Raw genomic sequence first — 23,621 nt, 5'->3', positions numbered from 1 at the left:
AAATGAAGAACCTAGCTAGGGCGTTTGTATGGTGGCCAGGTATCGATGGAGACATCGAAGACATGACCAAGAGCTGCCTAGGATGCCAGAAGGTCCAAAATGCTCCGCCACAGGCCCCTCTACATCCATGGGAGTGGCCCTCATCTCCCTGGCAAAGGGTGCACATCGACTTTGCTGGTCCATTTATGGACTCAATGTTCTTAATCGCGGTTGATGCACACTCCAAGTGGCCGGAGGTAATAAAGATGTCCTCCACCACCACGGAAAAAACCATCACAGTATTAAGGACCATATTTGCCAGGAATGGGCTGCCGGAACAGATATGTTCTGATAATGGACCGCAATTTGTGTCCGAAGAATTCAGAAAGTTCTTAAAGAACAATGGGGTAAAGCACTACACGTCCGCCCCATACCATCCCGCCACCAATGGATTGGCTGAAAGGTTTGTCCAGACCTTTAAGAAGGCCATAAAGGCCATGGGTAATGAAGACATAAAACTTCAGCACAAGGTGGATAACTTCTTATTTGCATATAGGAATGCAACACATATGGTTACAAACCAAACTCCCGCCATGATGTTCTACAATAGAAACCTAAGATGCCGGCTGGATTTGGTCAAGCCCAACATCCAAAGGGACGTGGAGAACCGGCAGTTTCAGGGCATGAATGAAAGGCCAACTAGGGCCTTCCAGATAGGCCAACCGGTTTTGGCCCGGGACTACCGTACCGAGAAATGGCAGCCTGGAACTATCTGCACACGACTAGGACCACTGATGTATACCGTGGACATCGGAGAAAGCATAATAAGGCGCCATGCTGACCAAATCATCAAGTCATCCGAAAAGGGACAACCTACACCACCACGCTATACATCTAACGATGAAGTAGAGATACCCATATCTACCTCCGATCCGGTGATACTGGAACCCGATGAACCCGACTCTGGCCTTCAAGCCGAATCAGCCTTGCCAGAAGAACCTACTACACCACCAGAAACTACTACACCCCCGAGGCGTTATCCGGACCGAGTCAGGAAACCTCCTGAGAGACTAACTTATAATTAATTAATACAGCAATGTATATTATTTTGCATATAACATGTAATTAATAATTACTTAAAATATGATGTACTAGTTAGCTAGAAGGGGAGGAATTGTGGTGTATGTGCCTTTAAGAGCAATTGTGGTGTATGTGCCTTTAAGAGCCCCAGGTGTGCGTAATGCCGGTAATTGCCACTTGGGCTATATAAGCCTGTGTATTGTGTATATCCTTTAGAACCCCCCCCCCAGACTTGCTTAGTAAATACCTATGAACCAACTCCTGTCTTCAGTGTCTTTATCTACACACGGACACTACAGAACAGGGAAGTGTTATCGCTGCGGCAGAACAACACACGACCAGAAGGATTGTTGGTTCAAGGACCAAGTGTGCAGACAGTGTGGAAAAGCAGGACACATAGCAAGAGTCTGCAGGTCAGGGAAGAAAACCAACAGCAAGAAATCTCCACAGGAAAAGTACAAAAAGGTACACAAGGTGATGGACAGTGGTTCAGACGAACAGAAAAGTGATACAGACTCCGGAAGCAAGGAGCTGGGTTGTCTGAAACTACATAAGGTAACCAAAATGGAGGATCACCAGACAATCTGGGTCAAACTCAAGATAGACGGAGTCCAAGTGAAAATGGAATTGGACACAGGATCAGCCCTAACAGTCATAAACCAAAGGGACTACAAGCGGCTATATTCACACATACCCTTGAAAGCTACAGAGATTGTCTTGAAGACGTATACGGGGCAATAAGTCTGCCCCAAAGGCAAAATAAGGGTGAGAGTGATATACAAAGTCCAGGAAATACCTAAAATGGACCTATATGTATTGCCAGTGGAGGACCACTACTACTAGGACGTGAATGGATCCAGAAGATACAATTAGATTGGCATTCCATACAGGCACTGAAGGTTGAGGCCAAAAAGGATGACGACGTCACACCTGGACGACTGTAAAAATGCTAACTGACGCAAAAGGAGTGTTCCAGGAGGGACTCGGAACACTAAAAGGCATAACAGCAACGATTAAAATGGAGGAAAATGCAAGCCCAAAGTTTCTTAAGGCCAGACCAGTGCCTTATGCGATCAGACCAGCCGTCGAAGCAGAGCTGGAAGGGCTGGAACGTTCAGGAGCACTGTCCAAAGTAGACTGGAGCGAGTGGGCTACAACCATCATTCCTGTAATGAAGAGGTCGTTGAGTAATACGCCTGGGGAACCAAAGAAGGTCCGCATCTGTGGGGATTTTAAGGTGACAGTGAACCCAGTCCTTCATACGGTACAATATCCGCTTCCACGAATTGAGGATATTTTCGCCTCGCTATCTGGAGGTAAACGCTTCACCAAAATTGATCTAGCCCAGGCGTACTTGCAAATGGAGGTAGAAGAAGCCTCGAAACAATACCTCACGATCAACACTCATAAAGGTCTCTACCAATACAACCGGCTGGTGTTCGGGGTAGCATCGGCTCCGGCTATTTGGCAAAGGGCGATGGATCAAGTCCTGCAATGGATTCCAGGGACCCAGTATTATTTGGACGACATCCTGGTCACGGGCCAAAATGAAAGTGATCACCTCGCCAACCTGGAGAAGGTGCTCACTAGATTAAAGGAATATGGGCTACGAGCTAATCGCCAAAAGTGTGAGTTTTTCCAGAAGCAGATCTCGTATTGTGGCCACGTTATTGATGAAGAGGGGTTACATAAGTCCCCTGAAAAGATTGAGGCAGGAGTCAAGGCTCCAGCACCGGAAAATGTGTCACAACTGAGTTTGTTCCTCGGGCTGGTAAACTACTACCATAAGTTCTTGCCAAATTTGTCTACGGTATTACACCCACTGAACACCCTACTGCAAACAGGGGTACCATGGAAGTGGAATGATGAACGTAAACGAGCTTTCCAGAAGTGCAAAGAATTGATCACATCAAAAGAGGTGTTGGCCCATTTCAACCCAGCACTACCAATTCGTTTGGCATGTGATGCATCACCCTACGGTATTGGAGCGGTGTTGTCGCACAAATTCCCAGGCGGGTTGGAGAGGCCAGTAGCCTTTGCGTCTCGGTCACTAACCTCAGCCAAGCGCAACTATGCCCAGATTGACAGGGAGGCCCTCAGCCTAGTATGGGGAGTAAAAAAATTCAACCACTATCTGCACGGGCAGAAGTTCACCTTGCTGACTGACCACCAACCACTTGTCTCCATCTATAATCCAAAGAAGGGCGTTCCGGTGATGACTGCACAACGGTTACAAAGATGGTCCCTTATTCTAGGGGTGAACCAATATGAAATAGAATACAAAGGCACAAAACAGCATTGGAACGCCGATGGGCTATCGCGCTTGCCACTGCCTACTGTGGAGGAAGCACCAGCAGTGGACCCTTTCGAGATATTTTATTCGTCAATAATTGAACGATTGCCAGTAACTAACACGGATATAGAGAAGGAGACCCGCAATGATCCGACACTGTCTCGGGTATATGATTTGATGGTGAGGGGATGGCCAACACATGGCGACTCACTGTTGCCAGCTTTCTCATCCAGAAGAGAACAGCTGTCAGTATGCCAGGGGACAGTGATGTGTGGATCTCGCGTGGTGATTCCATCCAAGTTAAGGGAGAGAGTGCTAAATGAGCTTCATGAAGGTCATCTGGGAGGGGTGAAAATGAAAAGCCTTGCTAGGGCTTATGTGTGGTGGCCGGGGATCGATCAACAAATCAAGGACTTAACCAAGAGCTGCTCAGGATGCCAGACGGTCCAAAATGCACCACCACATGCCCCTCTACACACATGGGAGTGGCCCTCCTCTCCATGGCAACGGGTGCATATTGATTTTGCTGGTCCATTCATGGACTCAATGGCCTAGAAATTCAGTGGGCCTTGCGCCCACTTAGCGCCTAAAGAGGTCGTTTGCGCCGGCGGGGTGGTAGCGCGGAAATTGAGTGCAGCGGTATTGGCGGCGGGCTCTTTTGCCGGCACTCGCGATCGGGGCTCCGGCCGTTGCAGGCACCTCCCCCTTAAGAGAAGGAGGAGGCCTGCAGTACCGCAGCCTGCCGCACCGCATCGGGTGGCGCTGCGGCAACTAGCGCGCCGATATTCAGTTGCAGCGCCCCAAACGGAGGCGGGCACACCCTGGTATAGCGCCCGCTTCCGAATTGGGGCGTAGAAGACGAATATACGGCGTGCGCTAATGCCTCCCCGCCCAGCGCTAACTTTTGGGCGCGAGCGAGCTGCCCGCGCCCAAGTGAATTTCTAGGCCAATGTTCTTAATAGCAGTGGATGCTCACTCGAAATGGCCTGAGGTGATAAAAATGTCCTCAACAACTACAGAGAAAACGATTGCCGTCCTACGGACCATATTTGCCAGGAACGGCTTGCCAGAGCAGATTTGCTCTGATAATGGACCACAGTTTGTGTCCGAAGAGTTTTGGAAATTTATGAGAAGGAATGGGGTAAGGCATTACACATCCGCCCCATATCATCCAGCCACAAATGGATTGGCTGAGATGTTCGTACAAACCTTTAAAAGGCGATAAAGGCCATGTGCGACGATGAAATACCACTACAGCATAAGGTGGACAATTTCCTATTAGCCTACAGAAATGCGACACATGCAGTCACTAACCAGACCCCGGCCATGATGTTCTTTAACCGAAGGTTGAGATCTCGTCTGGATTTGCTCAGACCAAATGTGCGAAGAAATGTTGAGGATAAACAATTCCAGCACATCAATGAGAAGCCGACAAGGAGCTTCAATGTAGGACAACCAGTCTTGGCCCGTGACTACCGAACAGAGAAATGGCAACCTGGAACGATATGCACAAGGCAGGGGCCATTAATGTACACAGTGGATGTCGGGGAGAACATTGTGAGACGCCACGTCGATCAGATCTTAGCGTCACAGGAACGAGTCAACCCCATGTCTCGAGTACCTGGGGATGAACCCGACATACCGGTAGCATCTACCTCAGAACCAGTAGCAGTGGAAACTGATGAACTAACCAATGAAAGGGGGCCAGAATCGCCTCCGCACCAAGAACAACAACCTCAGGAAAGGTGCTATCCAGAAAGGATCAGGAAGCCGCCCCAAAGACTGAATCTATAAATGGACTATTTCTGTTTCATGTGCATGTTAAAGTGTTAATTGTTATTTGAATATTATGGGTACTGCTAATCTAAAAGGGAAGGAATTGTAGTGTATGAACCTTTAAGAGAGAACTACTTTTACAGCTCCTGTATACTGTAGTACCGGCAGTGACCACACCTGTATATAAGCCTTGAGCATGCCTCTGTACCGCCAGTCTTGAGACTACCCTACTCCAGTAAACACCTGTTGATTGTTAAGTTACAGCCTCCGTGTAGTTATTGGAAAACATCATACTTTCAGAATCACGGATCTAACAGAGACGAGGGCTTGGGGGGTGGGAGAGGGAGACTGAGGATGGGGGGGGCGAAGAGAGATTGGGGAATGGGGGCTCAGTGTGGAAGAGGGAGACTGGGCTCTGACTGAGGCTCCCAGTTCAGTATTGTCGCCTTCAGTCGGAATTGGACTTCTAAACAGAGTTCAAGGAGACAGGGAGAGAGATGGGGCCTGTTAAAAGAGGCATTGAGTGGGGAGCCTCAACACACGTTGTGCAGTGCAGAGGATTCTGGGTATAGTTTCAGGGTGAATATCAGCAGAATTAAAAGATTACTACCGGTTACATATAAACTATCAATGAGTTATTATATTACTGTTGGTTAGGAGTGAACAGCATTATTATTATTTATCAGTGCAATTTCACTGAGTTACTATTAGTTACTGGTGGAATCAAAGTTCCTCCCATCTCTGGTTTTACCTCTGTAAATTGTTCCCCCACCTTCGCATTCCCTTCTTCCCCGCCCTCGGTCTCCCCCTCTTCCCCGCCCTCGGTCTCCCCCTCTTCCCCGCCCTCAGTCACCCCTCTTCCCCGCCCTCAGTCTCCCCCTCTTCCCCACCCTCGGTCTCCCTCTCTTCCCCGCCCTCGGTCTCCCCCTCTTCCCCGCCCTCTGTCTCCCCCTCTTCCCCGCCCTCACTTCCCCTCTTCGCCGCCCTCGGTCTCCCCCTCTTCCCCGCCCTCACTTCCCCTCTTCCCCGCCCTCGGTCTCCCCCTCTTCCCCACCCTCGTTCTCCCCCTCTTCCCCGCCTTCGTTCTCCCCCTCTTCCCTGCCTTCGGTCTCCCTCTCTTCCCCACCCTCGTTCTCCCCCTCCTCCCCGCCCTCGTTCTCCCCCTCTTCCCCGCCCTCGTTCTCCTCCTCTTCCCCACCTTCGTTCTCCCCCTCTTCCCCGCCCTCGGTCTCCCCCTCTTCCCCGCCCTCGGTCTCCCCCTCTTCCCCGCCCTCGGTCTCCCCCTCTTCCCCGCCCTCGTTCTCCCCATCTTCCCCGCCCTCGGTCTCCCCCTCTTCCCCGCCCTCACTTCCCCTCTTCGCCGCCCTCGGTCTCCCCCTCTTCCCCGCCCTCACTTCCCCTCTTCCCCGCCCTCGGTCTCCCCCTCTTCCCTGCCCTTTTTCTATCCCTCTTCCCTGCCCTCGGTCTCCCCCTCTTCCCTGCCCTCGGTCTCCCCCTCTTCCCCGCCCATGGTCTCCCCCTCTTCCCTGACTTAGTTCTCCCCCTCTTCCCCCGCCCTCGGTCTCCCCCTCTTCCCCCGCCCTCGGTCTCCCTCTCTTCCCTGCCCTCGGTCTCCCCCTCTTCCCCGCCCTTGGTCTCCCCCTCTTCCCTGACCTCGTTCTCCCCCTCTTCCCCACCCTCGGTCTCCCCCTCTTCCCCCGCCCTCGGTCTCCCTCTCTTCCCCGCCCCCGGTCTCCCCCTCTTCCCTGCCCTCGGTCTCGCCCTCTTCCCTGCCCTCGGTCTCCCCCTCTTCCCCACCCTCGTTCTTCCCCTCTTCCCTGCCCTCGGTCTCCCCCTCTTCCCCGCCCTCACTTCCCCTCTTCCCCGCCCTCGTTCTCCCCCTCTTCACCGCCCTCACTTCCCCTCTTCCCCGCCCTCACTTCCACTCTTCCCCGCCCTCGGTCTCCCGCTCTTCCCCGCCCTCGTTCTCCCCCTCTTCACCGCCCTCACTTCCCCTCTTCCCAGCCCTCGGTCTCCCACTCTTCCCCACCCTTGTTCTCCCCCTCTTCCCCACCGTCGGTCTCCCACTCTTCCCCGCCCTTGTTCTCCCCCTCTTCCCCGCCCTCGTTCTCCCCCTCTTCCCCACCGTCGGTCTCCCACTCTTCCCCGCCCTCCTTCTCCCCCTCTTCCCCACCCTCGTTCTCCCCCTCTTCCCCACCCTTGTTCTCCCCCTCTTCCCCACCGTCGGTCTCCCACTCTTCCCCACCCTTGTTCTCCCCCTCTTCCCCACCCTCGGTCTCCCACTCTTCCCCGCCCTCGTTCTCCCCCTCTTCCCCGCCCTCGTTCTCCCACTCTTCCCCGCCCTCGTTCTCCCCCTCTTCCCCGCCCTCGTTCTCCCCCTCTTCCCCGCCCTCGTTCTCCCCCTCTTCCCCGCCCTCATTCTCCCCCTCTTCCCCGCCCTCACTTTCCCCCTCTTCCCTGCCCTTGTTCTCCCCCTCTTCCCCGCCCTCACTTTCCCCCTCTTCCCCGCCCTTGGTCTCCCCCTCTTTCCTGCACACAGTCTCCCCCTCTTCCCCGCCCTCACTTTCCCCCTCTTCCCCACCCCCGGCCTCCCCCTCTTCCCCGCCCTCGGTCTCCCCCTCTTCCCCGCCCTCGGTCTCCCCCTCTTCCCCGCCCTCGGTCTCCCCCTCTGCTCCGCCCTCGGTCTCCCCCTCTTTCCTGCCCTCGGTCTCCCCCTCTTCACCACCCCCGGTCTCCCCCTCTTCCCCACCCCCGGTCTCCCCCTCTTCCCCGCCCTCGGTCTCCCCCTCTTCCCCGCCCTCGGTCTCCCCCTCTTCCCCGCCCTCGGTCTCCCCCTCTTCCCCGCCCTCGGTCTCCCCCTCTTCCCCGCCCTCATTCTCCCCCTCTTCCCCGCCCTCGGTCTCCCCCGCTTCCCCGCCCTCGGTCTCCCCCTCTTCCCCACCCTCGGTCTCCCCCTCTTCCCTGCCCTCACTTCCCCTCTTCCCCGCCCTCACTTCCTGTCTTCCCCGCCCTCGGCCTGCCCCTTTTCCCCGCCCTCGGTCTCCCCCTCTGCTCCGCCCTCGGTCTCCCCCTCTGCTCCGCCCTCGGTCTCCCCCTCTGCTCCGCCCTCGGTCTCCCCCTCTGCTCCGCCCTCGGTCTCCCCCTTTTCCCTGCCCTCTCTTCCCCTTCTTCCCTGCCCTTGGTCTACCCCTCTTCTCCGCCCTCCTCCCCCTCTTGCCCGCCCTCAGTCTCCCCCTCTTCCCCACCCTCACTTCCCTTTCTTGCCCTGCTCACGGGTGACCTCCAGGTTCTTGGAACTTGTCACACAACAGCTACTGGCATGAAACCACGTGCAGAAATACACAACTACAGCGGACCCAACCTTTATACGGTAAATGCAATAACATTTGTCGAGTTCTCTCCATTTGTAACGTCACATGATCCAACCTCCAGGAATGCCTCCAGCCAGAAATGGCTGCCCTTCACCACTGAAATGAAGTCCAAGGCTCAATATCAGAGGCACCTCGAACCTCACCATTCAGGGCAGGAATTGTGCCCGGCACCCCTCCCCCGGTATGCCCAAGTATGGGCGGCCCAAATTTCTACCCCATAGTTTCTGTTATGTACTTAATTTAATTCATATAAATTCTCTACCAGCATTACAACACTACAAAAATACCTAGAAAAATGTGCAACCATTTCCTGTCGTTAATTCTTACTGTGCCTTGTAAATGAATGATTTTAAACTAATTAAAAGGACAGTGACCTACAAATCAGTTGGATCAGCAGCAAAAATAATCATAAAGGTGGGTTTTATGAACCTGTGTGAATTTTTAAGGATGTGTCTTACAAGTGGCAGAGCTAACCTAAGTGCTAATAAAAAGCTTACCTCATCCTAATGGTCAGTTCTGTCTTGGGGGAGCACTTTGGATAGATTTAGTTGTCCTTCTGCCTTCAAATGTGTCCTGAGATGAACTTGAAATACTGGTAATACTGCCTACCTGGGAAACGTTAATCACCATATAAAAGAAAGCGAAGCACTGACCTTGTGGCTTTGTAGGCTGTTGGGTATTTTCTTCTTTTCAAATGCACAGCAATATCGTTGTCCCAGTAACTAAAACATTGCATTTAGTAAAAGACTCACTCACTTTAACATTGCTTCAAAGTACAACAGATTGCTTTGGGAGCCTTGCAAATGCTTGACAAAGTGGGTGAAAGGTGTTCAGAAGAGTTCATATTGATTCTTGATTAGAGAGGAAACCAAAAAAAATTGGGCAACACGTCAGAAACCTCAAGGATGAAAAACAACCATTAAGCCCATCGAAGCTCATTACTCTGTTAACCTAACTCCCCCATATTAATATACAACTGCAGTTTGAATGTGTCAAATGTTTTTTCTCTACAACCTTTCTTGGCAGTTTATTCCAAACATCTATCATTCTTTCCATGAAGAGATTCTTAATATCTCTATTAAGTTTACTTTTCCAATTTAAATGCAGGTTCTCTAGCCTGACTTTCCTATCTTCTTGCTAGACTACGGCACAAAAGCTAGATTGATTCCATGCGACTCACTCCTTCACATTTGGTGTTCATCTCTTTCCAATTGCTGTATGTCTTTTTTTTTTCTGGCATTGATGCCAGGACTGAAAGCTGTACGCCAAGGGTGGTTTGACCAGATACAGATGATGCAGTTTTCCAATAAACGTGTACTCCTTTACGTTTCTCAATGTTAAATTTCACTTGCTTTTGTCTGGCCGATGTCAAATAAATAAAGAATTTCCATTTATATAGCGCCTTTAATGACCTCAGGATGTCTCAAATTGCTTCACAGTCAATAAGATACTTTTGAAGTGCAGTCACTATTTTAATGTAGGGTAAGAAAGCAACCAATTTGTGCACTGAAAAGTCCCACAAATAGCAATGAGATAAATTGCTAGGTGATTTGTTTTTTGGTGGCGGTTAAGGGGTAATGTTGGCGAGGAGAGCAAGAGACATTCCCCGCTCTTCTTTGAAAAGTGCCATGGGACTTTTTACGAACACCTAAGAGGGCAGACATTGCCTTAGTTTAACGTGTCATCTAAACAATGGCACCTTTGACAGTGCAGCACTCCTTCAGTACTACACTGAAGTATCAACCTAGATTATGTGCTCAAGCCTCTGGAGTGAGGCTTGAACCCTTAACCTTCTGACTCAGAGGTGAGTGCGCATTAATAACGGCATGCAACGTTATTTTCCCAGCAAGTTTTTAAAAATTCATTCCTGGGATGTGGGCGTCGCTGGCAAGGCCAGCATTTATTGCCCACCCCTAATTGCCCTTGAGAAGGTGGTGGTGAGCCACCTTCTTGAACCGCTGCAGTCTGAGTGGTGAAGGGAATCCCACAGTGCTGTTAGGGAGGGAGTTCCAGGATTTTTAGCGACGCTAAAGGAACAGCGATATACTTCCAAGTCAGGATGGTGTGTGACTTGGAGGGGAACTTGGAGGTGATGGTGTTCCCATGCACCTGCTGCCATTAGGTGGAAGAGGTCGTGGGTTTGGGAGGTGCTGTCGAAGCCTTGGTGAGTTGCTGCAGTGCATCTTGTAGATGGTACACACTGCAGACACGGTGCACCATTGGTGGAGGGAGTGAATCATAGAATCATAGAATGGTTACAGCATGGAAGAAGGCTATTCGGCCTGTTGAGCCCGTGCCGACTCTCAGCTAGTCACACTCCCCTGCCCTTTCCCCGTAACCCTGCAAATCTTTTTCCTTCAGGTACTTATCCAACTCCGTTTTGAAAGATAAGATTGAGTCTGCCTCACCATCCTTCCAGGTAGTGCATTCCTGATTTTAATCACTCACTGCGTAAAAAAGTTTTTTCTTACCTTGCCTTTGGTTCTTTTCCAATCACCTTAAATCTGTGCCCTCTGGTTCTCAACCCTTCTGCCAATGGAACAGTTTCTCTCTATCTACTCTGTCCAGACCCCTCATGATTTTGAACACCTCTATCAAATCTCCTCTCAATCTTCTCTGCTCCAAGGAGAACAACCCCAGCTTCTCCTGTCTATCCATGTAACTGAAGTCCCTCGTTCCTGGAATCATTCTCATAAATCTTTTCTGCACCTTCTCTAAGGCTTTCACATCCTTCCTAAAGTGTGGTGCTCAGAATTGGACACAATACTCCAGTTGGGGCCGAACCAGTGTTTTATACAGGTCCATCACAATTTCCACACTTTTGTGCTCTGTGCCTCTATTTGTGAAGCTCAGGATCCCGTAAGCCTTTTTAACAGCTTTCTCAAACTGCCCTGCCACCTTCAACGATTTGTGCACACATACCCTCAGGTCTCTCTGTTCATGCACCCCCTTTAGGATTGTATCCTTTAGTTTACATGTCCTCTCCTCATTCTTTCTGCCAAAAATGTTTAAGGTGGTGGATAAGATTTGGCCCAATATGTTTAAATCTACTCTTGAGCACTCTTATGACATTAATTGCTAAATAGAATTCCCCTGCTGCTCTCTCGCTCTACATTAAACCATCCACCTTCCTTTCAAAACCTGTAACCTCAGCATTTAGCAGACAAAGCAGTTCCCTGTTAACTTCCATGAGTTGCACCAGTGAATTTCCTGCTGTTATAGCTTTCCCTCTCTTCACATCAACCTTTTCCATTGTTCTACTAAAGCTGTTCTGATCTTTCCTCCATCTCTCTCTTCTTCTTGAGTAACATCCCAGGGGACGAAATTACTTTATTAAGGAAAAATAGAATGCCTATTTTTCTCCATAATTAACTACCTGCTAACAGCATCTTATTCTCAGATATTACATTTTCTAAGTTCCTGCAGTTTCATTGTCGGGTCATTAATTGTAGAGAAAAAATGACTTTCTCCCACTTTTCTGTTAATAAAGGAAATTTGAGTGTTATCCAGTGCCTAGAACCTATTTGACAATGTTATTGCCTGTGTTACTTCACTGTTACCAGGGTACCAGGAATGAGGGACTTCAGTTATGTGGAAAGACTAGAGAGACTGTTCTCCTTAGAGCAGAGAAGGTTAACAGAGGTGTTCAAAATTATGAGTAGTTTTGATAGAGTAAATAGGGAGAAACTGTTTCCACTGGCAGGAGGGTCGGTAACCAGAGGGCACAGATTGAAGATAATTGGCAAAAGGTCCAGAGGGGAGATGAAGAGAATTGTTTTTATGCAGCAAGCTGTTATGATCTGAAAGGCACTATCTGAAAGGATGGTAGAAGCAGATTCAATAGTAACTTTCAAAAAGGAATTGGATACATACTTGAAAAGGAAGAATTTGCAGGGCTATGAGGAAAGAGCCAGGGAGTGGGATTAATTGGATAGCCCTTTCAAAGAGCCAGCACAGGCACGATGGGCCGAATGGCCTCCTTTGTGCTGTATGAATCTATCATTCTATGATTCACTTTGGTTACTGATGCTGCCAGAGTTGCAGGTTGCCACCCAGTAAATAATTTTGCCCTTGGATTTCCCCATGTCAAGGGTGCTATTTATATAGACTTCCAAAAGGCATTTGATAAAGTCCCTCATAAGAGGCTGTTAGCTAAAGTTGAATTTCATGGAATTGAAAGCAAATTATTGACCTGGTTAAGAAATTGGTTGAACGGCAGGAGACAGAGAGTAGGGATAATGGGCAGGAACTCTAATTGGCAGGATGTGACTCATGGTGTCCTGCGGGAATCTGTGTTGGGGCCTCAACTATTGACCGTATTTATTAATGATTTAGATGGTGGGATAGAAAGCCACATATTCAACTTTGCCGATGAGACAAAGATTGTAATGTATTATCACCTGGTTTGTTACTTGGTTAGTATGAGCATGCTCAGTTCGCTCTGGCCCAGTAAACAAGCTTTGCCCTTCATTTGTTCTACTCACATATATTACATGTTTGGTAACGAGGATGGGATCTCAAAGCCATTTTTAGGGATCATGGAAGGACACAGTATTCAATCATTGAGTGGGAAAGTTTAAGGTGAATTTGTGACATATAAACTGAATTTTTCGTGATGTCTTACCATTAATGCTCATGCAGAATCATCTGTGATTTGTCTTCGCGTATATGTATACACAGCAACAGCAGCGTTGATTCTCACAGGTACACAGGTAGTGTGCGGAGTCACTGTTCAATGGGATCGGGACAATCATGAACATGTCTACGGGATTCATTGGAAGCCTCAGCATGTATGACCGAGCTCACAAACTATTCAGTTCTTACATTGAGCAGATGGAGATTTCTTTTTGGGCCAATAACATTATTGAGACCAAAGGTGCAGCTGAGATTGTTCAATCTCAAAATAAAGTAAGTCGTGAATGTAATAAAGCAATTTTTCTAATGGAGATCGGGCCCGATGGCTACGGAATGTTGACAAACCTACTCGCACCAAGGAGAGCGAAGGATGTGTCGTTTGAAGACATTGTCGAGTAACTCGAGGACCATTTCAACCCATGTCATTAGAGATAGCAGAGAGCTATAAGTTTGGTACCAGAAACCAAAAACAAAGTGAAACCATCAGTGAGTACATTGTAGCTCTTAAAATCCTGTCTTTGCATTGTAACTTTGGCACATTTTTGGATCGTGCATTGCGAGATACGTTTGTGTGTGGACTGGCGGATGACCGCACACAGTCCAAGTTACTGAACACTCTGAACCTAATGCTTGGCATAGCATGCAAAATTGCCCTATTTATGGAGGTGGCATCTAAGAATGCTAGGGAGTTTCATCCAACTCAAGTGACTAGCGCAGCTGAGGTCTACAAAGCCACGCCAAACCTAAAGTTGTGAGACTGAGTCAAAAGCATGTCGGTGAGAGTAGTTCAGTGAATTGTTATCACTGCAATGGAAATCACTCACCACAGTCCTGCCAGTACAGAAATGTGAAGTGTTTTCACTGCCAGAAACAAGGCCATATATCAACAGCTTGCAGAGCTAAATCTAAAGCAGGAAGTAAGAACCATTCTAGTGGCAATGCAAAGCAGTGACAACAAAAGGGAAGTTTTCACAATATTGAAGTGAACACACCAGATGTTGAAGAACTAGGCCTCTACAGTATCTATGCCACTAGCGGCAATGCTAGCAGTCGTGAGAAAGACTTCCATGCAAAAACTTTTGATCAATGAGCAATATATTGATATTTGTATCGACATGGCGGCAGATTGCTCTATCATGAGTAAGGACACCTATGAGAGTAAGTTTAATCAAATACCACTTACAAAGAGTACTCCGGAGAAATCCTAGAGACATGTGGACAAATGGAATGTACAGTTCAGCACAATGGCCAGTCAGTAAAGCTGCCTATTATTGTAACGAGCTGCATTAACAGGCCAACCCTCATGGGCAAAGACTGGTTGAGAAAGTTAAAACTAGACTGGAAAAACACCTTCAGTGTTGATGCTTCAAAGAAGCAACTCGACACAATGCTGAACAAGTATAAAAGCAAGTTCTCAGACAGTTATGAGGGCATCACTGGGTATGATGCGCATATCTGCATCAAGTCCAACGTGAAGCCTGTCTATTGTAAGGCAAGGCCGGTCCCCTATGCATTGAAAGGTCAGGTGGAGGAAGAGCTAGCGAAGCTCAGAGAGAACGGAGTGCTAGTAAAAACTGACAAAAGTGAATGGTCTACCCCGATTGTGGTAGTGCTGAAAGCAGACAAAACCGTACGCTTGTGCGATGACTACAAAGTTAATATCAACCAAGTAGTTGACGATGAGCAGTACCCGTTACCTACATCACAAGATTTTTATGCAGCACTCTCTGGGTCAAAGGTTTTCTCTAAGCTTGACCTGTCGCACGCTTACGCTCAGCTGAATGTTGACAAAGAGAGTCAACAGTATCTCACCATCAACACACACAAGGGACTGTACTCATACACCAAGCTGCCGTATGGTGTAAGGTCCTCTCCCAAAATTTTCCAGGCTACAATGGATAAGATTTTGCAAGGAATTCAAAATTGCTTCTGCAATCAAAATGATGTGCTGATCGCAACAAGCAGTGAGGAAGAAAATCTAGAAGTGTTAGATTTAGTGCTTCAAAGGTTGAATTCCCACAATGTCAAATTGAAAAGGAGTAAATGTGTTTTGGTGAGCCCAAGGTTGTGTACATTGGTCTGAATGTTAATGCAAATAGTTCTTACAATCCTCTGAGATCTCTGCGCTCCTCCAATTCCGGCCTCTTGCGCATCCCCGATTTTCATCGCTTCAGCATTGGCGGCCGTGCTTTCAGCTGCCGAGGCCGAGCTCTGGAAATCCCTCCCTAAACCTCTCTACCTCTCTCCTCCTTGAAGATGCTCATTAAACCCTATCTCTTTGACCAAGCTTCTGGTCACCTGTCCTAATACCTCTTTTCTGTGGCTCAGCATCAGATTTCGATTGATAACGCTCCTGCGAAGCGCCTTGGGACGTTTTACTATGTTAGAGGTGCAAAATAAATGCAAGTTGTTGCTGATAATTTTACAGTTTAAGAACTTGAAGACACTAGAGGAAAGATAACATTGATGAATGTTGGAGAATTCCATTGAAATATCCTCAATTGGAAATGGCTGCAGAGGGTGATGACTTTGGGCTGGCAGCAGGCACCAGCAGGTGGCGATCTACACCTGTTTTTGTTTTTGTTACGGCGAGGTCAAGACAGCTCATTGTCACTGCTAAAAAACAAACCATGTACTGGGTAAGTGGATATTGATCAAAACTTTAAACGGAACTAATAATGCTAAACAATAATTTGTGCGTTTATATAGTACCGTATTGTGTCACAAAGCCTCGAAGCATTTCACACAATGGATTACTTTGAATTTATCGCGTTAGTTCTAAATGCCTGTAGAAGTGTCAAGACTGTCTGCAAATCACCAGCGGTGGCAAGCACATGTGCAGATTGCTAGCCAATTCGTCCGCATGCCCGATATGAGACTCCCAAAACAAGCGCTCTACTCGGAGTTCTGACATGGCAAGAGAGCCCCAGGTGGGCAGAGGAAACGCTTCAAGGACACCCTCAAAGCCTCCTTGAAAAAGTATAACATCCCCACCGACACCTGGGAATCCCTGGCCCAAGACCGCACAAAGTGGAGGAGAAGCATCCGGGAAGGTGCCGAACACCTCGAGTCTCTTTGCCGGGAGCAAGCGCAAGCCAAGCGCAAACAGCGGAAGGAGCGCACGTCAACCCAAGCACCCCGCCCACCTGCCCCTTCAACCACCATCTGCCTCACCTGTGACAAAGACTGTAGGTCCTGCATTGGACTCATCAGTCACCTGAGAACTAATTTTTAGTGTGGAAGCAAGTCATCCTCAGTTCCGAGGGGCTGCCGAAGAAGAAGATGTGTTTTAATCAGCAACCGCGGCAAGCACAGCTGAAGCCCCCCTGCCGTACACAACTCAAAACCCATAAGGAGTTTTCTGATAAAAAGACTTGCATTTCTACAGCACCTTTCATGACTTCAGGACGTCCCAAAGCGCTTTGCAGCCAATGAAGTACTTTTGAAGTGTAGTCACTGTTGTAATGTAGGAAACTCAGCAGCCAATTTGCGCACAGCAAGCTCCCACAAACAGTAATGAAATAAATAAATCATCTGTATTTTAGGTGTTGGATGAGGGATAAATATTGGCCAGGACACTGGGATAATTCCCCTGCTCTTCTTCGAAGTAGTGCCGTGGAATCTTTTACGTCCACCTGAGGGGGCAGACTGGGCTTCAGTTTAACATCTCATCCGAAAGACGGCACCTCCAACATTGCAGCACTCCCTCAGTACTACCCTGGGAGTGTCAGCCTGGGTTGCATCTTTAAGTCTCATGGAGCGGGACGTGATCCCACAACCTTCTGACTCAAAGGTGCGGGTGCTACCCACTGACTTACACCATGAGGAGATGTTGATCAGATGGTAGAGATTTCCCGACAACCAGCAGCTGCATTGAGGCAATCCCAAGGGAATGTCGCCAGCCCACCTTTCTTTGGAGGAAGTTTCACGGCAGTAAGACGCAGCAAGCAAAAAACAATGCTGGAGGAAATAAGAAAAGAAAATCACATGATATGAAAGGATATGTAATACTGAGTGCTAAGTTATTAAAAATATAAATGAAATAGCATTGAACTGAAACCAATTGTGTAAGATAGATTATTTTTTGGTTGTGTATCATATTTATAACATGTGCTGAAAAAGTTTTTGAAAATGTATTTACAGAGAAATGCCTTTGATACCGAGTCCACTTATTTCCGTGGAAACAGGGACAAATCCTTGCAGCCTAGCGCAGATCTATGGCACATTGGAATCCCAACGAATGGGAATGTGGGTCGTCCATATATCAGGTAGAAGGAGAACTATTTGTTTGGGAGCTTTTAATCCTTGGTGGAATGCTAGGGCTGATGATCGCCCATAGTGTTCAAGGGCAGCCAGAAGGAGCAATTAGTAGAAGGATGCGGGTAAGAACAACAACAACAATTTGACACCGAGCCACATAAGGAGACATTAGGACAGGTGATAACAAGCTTGATCAAAGAGGTAGATTTTAAGGAGTGTCTTAAAGGAGAAAAGAGATGGAGAGGTTTAGGGAGGGAATTCCAGAGCTCAGGGCCTTGGCAGCTGAAGGCATGGCCGCTAATTGTGGAGCAATTCAAATCGGGGTGTACAAGAGAAGAGGGTGAGAAGCCAACTTGGAAGGATAAGTTATGAGAGGGAAGTGGAAGGGAGTATGTTTAAAAGAAGACCTGGGCAACAGTGAGAATTGAAGTCATGGTCAAGGCAAAGAAATAGCTATAGGAATGAGAAAGAAATAACACAAGCGAGGAAGTGTGGAAGAGAAAGACCGATATTCTGATGATTGCTTATTTTCTTGACAGAAATATTTGTTTCTTTACTTTCATTTCCAGTATGAATGCAGGTAACCAGGGCCCTGAGTAAGAGTATTGTCAAAGGAAAAATAAAAAACTAGCAGCAATAAGCTATCAGAAGCTTGCCTACAATTCAATGTACAATTAATCTTCCATTGGCTACACAGAATATCGTGCAAGGGGGAGATTTCTTTTACTTTTGGACCGAGTTGCCAATGGAATAGCTCTTTAAACATTAACCCTCAGCTCTCTTAATGGCTTAGAGATTTAAAAAAAATGTCTGAGCCTTTGGTTCAATTCCCAGTTTGTACATAGTTGGCTGATTTCAGCTGAGGCAGTCGTGTGGTCAGAGTGCTCCTGGGTTAGGGAAGGGACAAATGATGATGGATTATTAGACCAGGCCTCTGGATTACAGGTCCGGTAACATAACCACTACCCTACTATGCCCATCATGAAAATGAAATAAAGCAAGCTAAATAACATTAAATCTAAAATAAAGCATGGCCGCTATTGCTTGGAAATAACTGTGAGTAATGTTATCGTATCACAAGGGATCTTTGGCTTTAGGAATAGAGACAAAGGGGGAAAAATTGGGTCGTGTCCCCTTTGGGGCGCTAACTTCACCAGGGCGCTACTTTCAGTGCCCTGAAAAAGTTAGCGCCCCCGCGCCCGAAACTGAATGGTGTCACCCCAAGCAGGAGGCGGGGCACTACTGGAAATGCTCCCCCTCCCTCTTGGGGCGCTCCCATTGAATATCGCGGCGCTACGAGCAGCAGCGCCACACGTGTCGGCACATAGCGTCGCAGTACTGCAGGCCTCCTGCCCCTGATTAAAGGGGCAGGGCCTAGAGCAGCGCGCACCGGGGCCCTGCTGGACTACCGGGAAGCGGGGTGCTGGCAAAAGAGCCCAGCACTCGAGGAGTGCCGGGCTGACCAATCGTAGCCGGCACCCCAGCGGAGGATGCGAGAGGGGGCAGGTGCTGGTAGGTGGCCCAAAAAAAATGTCTGCCCAGCGCCTGCCGTTTAATTTGCGCCGCTCCGGCCGCAAACATGGTACCCTGACCCTGTCGGACATAGCGTCCAGCGGTAGGTCAGGGGGCGCGAGCCAAGTTTGCAGCCGGGGCACGAGCGAGGCGCTGCGCATGGTGATGATGTCATTGCTGGAGGGGCAGCACTGCAGGGTGCCTCCAGCTACCGCCGCCGCTAACCTCCCACTGAATTTTGCGGGAGGCGTTAGCGGCGCCGTGCCCGGGCGCTAGGGGCTTTGCGTCCCATGGGCGCTAACGGGAGGCACAAAACAACCAAATTTTTCCCATCAAGAGTACAAAAGCATGGAAGTTATGGTAAATCTTTATAAATCACTAGTTAGGCCTCAGCTGGAGTATAGCATCCAATTCTGGGCACCACACATTCGGAAGGATGTCAAGGCCTTGGAGAGGGTTCAGAGAAGATTTACTAGAATGGTACCAGGGATGAAAGACTTCAGTCTTGTGGAGAGACGGGAGAAGCTGGGATTGCACTCCTTAAAACAGAGAAGGTTAAGGAGATATTCAAAATTATGAACGGTTTCAATAGAATAGATGTAAAAGGTGCTATAGAAAACACATTCTTTCTTTATCTAGGACTGTATATAACTATAATTCAGGAGGCTTCATCTTGTTTTTCCGAACATGATAATTGCATCTATAACTATGTTATCAAAACCCTAACATATGATGACAGAGTAAATAGGGAGAAACTTTCCACTGGCAGGAGGGCCGATAACCAGAGGACACAGGTTTAAGATCATTGACAAAAGAACCAGAGGGGAGATGAGGAGAATTTTTTTATGCACCAAGTTTTTATGATCTGGAATGCACTGCCTGAAATGTTAGTGGAAGCAGATTCAATAGTAACTTTCAAAAGGGAATTGGATAAATACTTGAAAACGAAACATTTGTAGGGCTATGTGGAAAGAGCAGGGGAGTGGGACTAATTGGATAGCTCTTTCAAAGAGCCGGCGCAGGCATGATGGGCCGAATGGCCTCCTTCTGTGCTGTGTGATTCAATGAGTTAATAACTGCTGATTTTTTTTTTCATCCTTTTTCCTCATCCCTTTATTCACAATTTCTTTCTCCTCTCCTCTTCTCCTGAAGGTGTTGACTTCTTGCTGACATATGGTTCCATAGGAACTGGGCAGCCTGCTGTCCCTCACCCAAAGCATTCCCGAATGTGTGATCCCTGACAATAGCAGGCCTTTAGGCTGTGGGGAACATCGCAAATAAGACCAATCTTAGCCCTCGTCCGCTGTCCACACACATTTGTATTTGCAGCGAGGGGTTGCTAGCTAGTGATCAGGAATAGGAATGCTTTTCTTCCTCAATCCAGGGGGCAACGGAGTCAATTGTAGTTCAACTGACACTGGTTTGGTTGATACCAACTAACTCAGCACAAATCAGGGATCTGACCTGGGAATATTCTGGTCTGTACGGCTCATAGGGGGTGAAATTTGCCTCATTTGCGCCCGCCGTTGGCGCCTCTGGGGGGCGCTAACGGGGCGCAAAGAGCTTATCAACTGGGCAGAGGCAACGCCTGCCGAGAAATTCGGTGGGCGCTACTGAGGCACTAGCTGATAGCACCACGCCCCTGCCGGTAGCGCTCTGGGCTGTTGCACCACCGGCGATGACATCATCCCCGAGCGACGAGACCACTTTGCTGCGGCGGGTGATGCCTTGCGGGTTGAAAACCGGGCAATACATCACTGGCAGGACGGTAATTAATGGTGCAGTCCAACTGCGCCATGCAGCGTCATTGTATTATTTTGTCCGACCTCCAGGTCGTCCACTTTTGGCGTGGTCCGTGGCCGCCATCGCACCGTCCGGCACCGTGTCTTGGTGCCTGGCAGCAGCCACGCCACCCTGGTGGGCTATTGGAGGCTATCAAACGGCCTGCAGAGTGCGCAGCGGCCCTCCCCTTTAACAGAAGGGGAGGGGCGATGAAACACGTCAGCATTACGCAGAGCGGCCACATAGCGCTCCGGTGCTACCATCCTTTGCACCCCAGACACCGCCCTGAGCGGAAGTGGAGCACCCGAGATAGCGCTCTGCCTCCTCGCCGGGGCGGTAAGCCCAATTTAACGGCGGGGCTGGTGCTTCCACGCCGGGGCTAACTGTCTGCCGCTAATTCGGTTACCACCCCCCAAACAGGGCATAACCGAATTTCTCCCCCATAGAATCATAGAAACTTACAGTGCAGAAGGAGTCCATTCAGCCCATCGTGCCTGTACCTGCTCTTTGAAAGAGCAGTCGTGCTTAGTGCCACACCCCTGCTTTTAGCTCGTAAACCATAGGCTGGTAAATAAGCTCTTTCGAACCATACAGAGGGTGAGCCTCTGGCCTTTCATCTCTTGAGACCTATGTTCCAAATCTAGCCCCAGACTGATGGCATTAACGCCTCCTCTGACTGCTGGCTCTCAGGGCCCAATCTGAGGTGGGATTAGTCAGTTTCGGTTCACAATGTAAGGCTGTCCTTAGTTTGTCAATGCCACTCAAACAGGTCGATGGATGATGGGGGTGGGTGGTAATCGGGAATAAAATACACATTGGCACAGCAGGTTGAGGCACGTTGCTGGGACAGAGTAGAGGGAGCTTTTCTGTGCTGTACCTGACCTGAGAATGTCTGATGATGACACTTGCTTTCTGAAGTGGAATGTATTCCATTCCCCAACACTAACATCCCTCAAACTTTTACCACTCTTATAGCTTGATCTTAAAAAGAAACTATAAAAACTACTAAAAGAAAAACGCTGCACACTTACATGATGACCTGATATTTGATGACACTTATGTTGTGCCAACAAACAGCAACACTATGTTGTATCTTAAAGGGGTCTAGATTTTCAGAGATGAACAAAAATGGCTCTGCACATATTCAACGTGAAGGCAATAAATTCTGAAGAGTACTTCTGTATCTGTCATGAGGTAGATGTTATTGGCAGTATTTTAGTTTGTTACCTAAGTGACACTGATCTATTAGCTCTGTCTCACTCACAAGCACCAGCACATGAATGCAAAAAAGTGTTGCCCATTCGTTATATTTTCAATATTTCTGTTTCGACTCTCTCCCTCAACTTGTTTAAAAGTCCGCCCAATAAATTCTTGATGCTATATAAATATATGATTATAAAAGCCCGAAAGAGTTTTGAATCTAAAATACACTGGGTCAGAATAAGTATGCGCTCATAAATAAAGTAATATTTATACACTGACCTACATCAAAGAAAGTGGACCATTTCCAAGATTTGTCTCGAAGGCAGCAGAACCTGTCAAATTCAACATGACTCACAATCAGATGTCAGGGTAGACTGTAAGTGCATCCCAGGTAGACAATACAACTTCAAAATTAGATACCGAGAAAATGTTCAATGCTCTTCGGCTGCTGGCCCTTTCCACATGAATGATAATAAATGCATGGTAGAATGTGAAAGGGGGCTTGACAGGGTAAATGCTGAGAGGTTGTTTCCCCCTGGCTGGAGAGTCTAGAACTAAGGAGCATAGTCTCAGGATAAGGGGTCGGCCATTTAGGACTGAGAGAGGAGGAATTTCTTCACTCAGAGGGTTGTGAATCTTTGGAATTCTCTACCCCAGAGGGCTGTGGATGTTTAGTCGTTGAGTATATTCAAGACAGAGATTGATTGGTTTTTGGACACTAAGGGGGAGAAATTGGGTGAGTAGCGCCACCTGTTAGCGCCTAAAGGGGCAGTCAGTGGCTGTAGCACCACTGGCTGCGCCTCTCGTGATATTCAGCAGGGGCACTAATGGTGGCATTAGCCTTTTGCGCTGCGCCGCTACCGATGACATCATCGGTGTGCGCAGCGCCCCACTCGCGCCCCGATCGTGATATTTGGTAGCGAACACCGCTGTAGCGCCGTTCGCTACCTGCACCCGGTTCACGGGGCCTTGCTGCGCCGGCAGAGGCGCAAGTTAAGGTGGAGGTGCGGGGCGGCCGCTTTTTCGGCGGCCGCCTGCCAGCACCTCCATCCCCGGCCTCCTGGTCCCCCCCCCCCCGCGGCATTGCCGGCTGTTTCCCGAGAGCCCGGCACTTCTCCTTGGTGCCGGGCTGTTTTGCCGGCACTCGCGATCGGGGCTCGTGCTGTTGCAGGCCCCTCCCCCTTAACAGTGGGAGGAAGGTCTGCAGTACCGCAGTGTGCCGTGCCGCAGCGTGTGGCGCTGTGGCACGTAGCGCTGCAAAATTCACTTTCAGCACCCTAAGAGGGACACGGAGCGCCTCGAGCCGCAGCCCGCCTCCCTCTAGGGGCACTTCAACTGAATTTGCGGCGATCGCTAATGCGGCGATCGCGGCGTAAATTCCAGCGCCCAGGCGAACTTTGCGCCGCTTGGGCGTCTCAGGCCAATTTCTAGGCCTAAGGGAATCAAGGGATATGGGGATAGTGCAGGAAGGTGGAGTTGAGTTAGAAGATTAGCCATGATCTTATAGAATGGCGGAGCAGGCTCAAGGGGCAGGATGGCCTTCTTCTGCTCGTATTTCTTATGTTCTTATGAAATCCAAAGTGTTCTCAATACTGTGAGAAAAAAAACAAATAATTTATGGGTGCTGGAAATCTCCCAGGAGTACATACCCAATCAGATTTAGCTCTTCAATTTGCATATATTGTTATGCATTGTAGTTATATTTTAACAAACTAAATTGAAGTATTAAA

The sequence above is a fragment of the Somniosus microcephalus genome, chromosome 1 (genome assembly GCF_052327205.1).
Source record: "Somniosus microcephalus isolate GS21.2 chromosome 1, FLI_Smic_1.0, whole genome shotgun sequence".
NCBI classification, from domain to species: domain Eukaryota; kingdom Metazoa; phylum Chordata; class Chondrichthyes; order Squaliformes; family Somniosidae; genus Somniosus; species Somniosus microcephalus.
The sequence above is the reverse complement of the archived record's forward strand: the minus strand, read 5'-3'. Positions refer to the sequence as shown.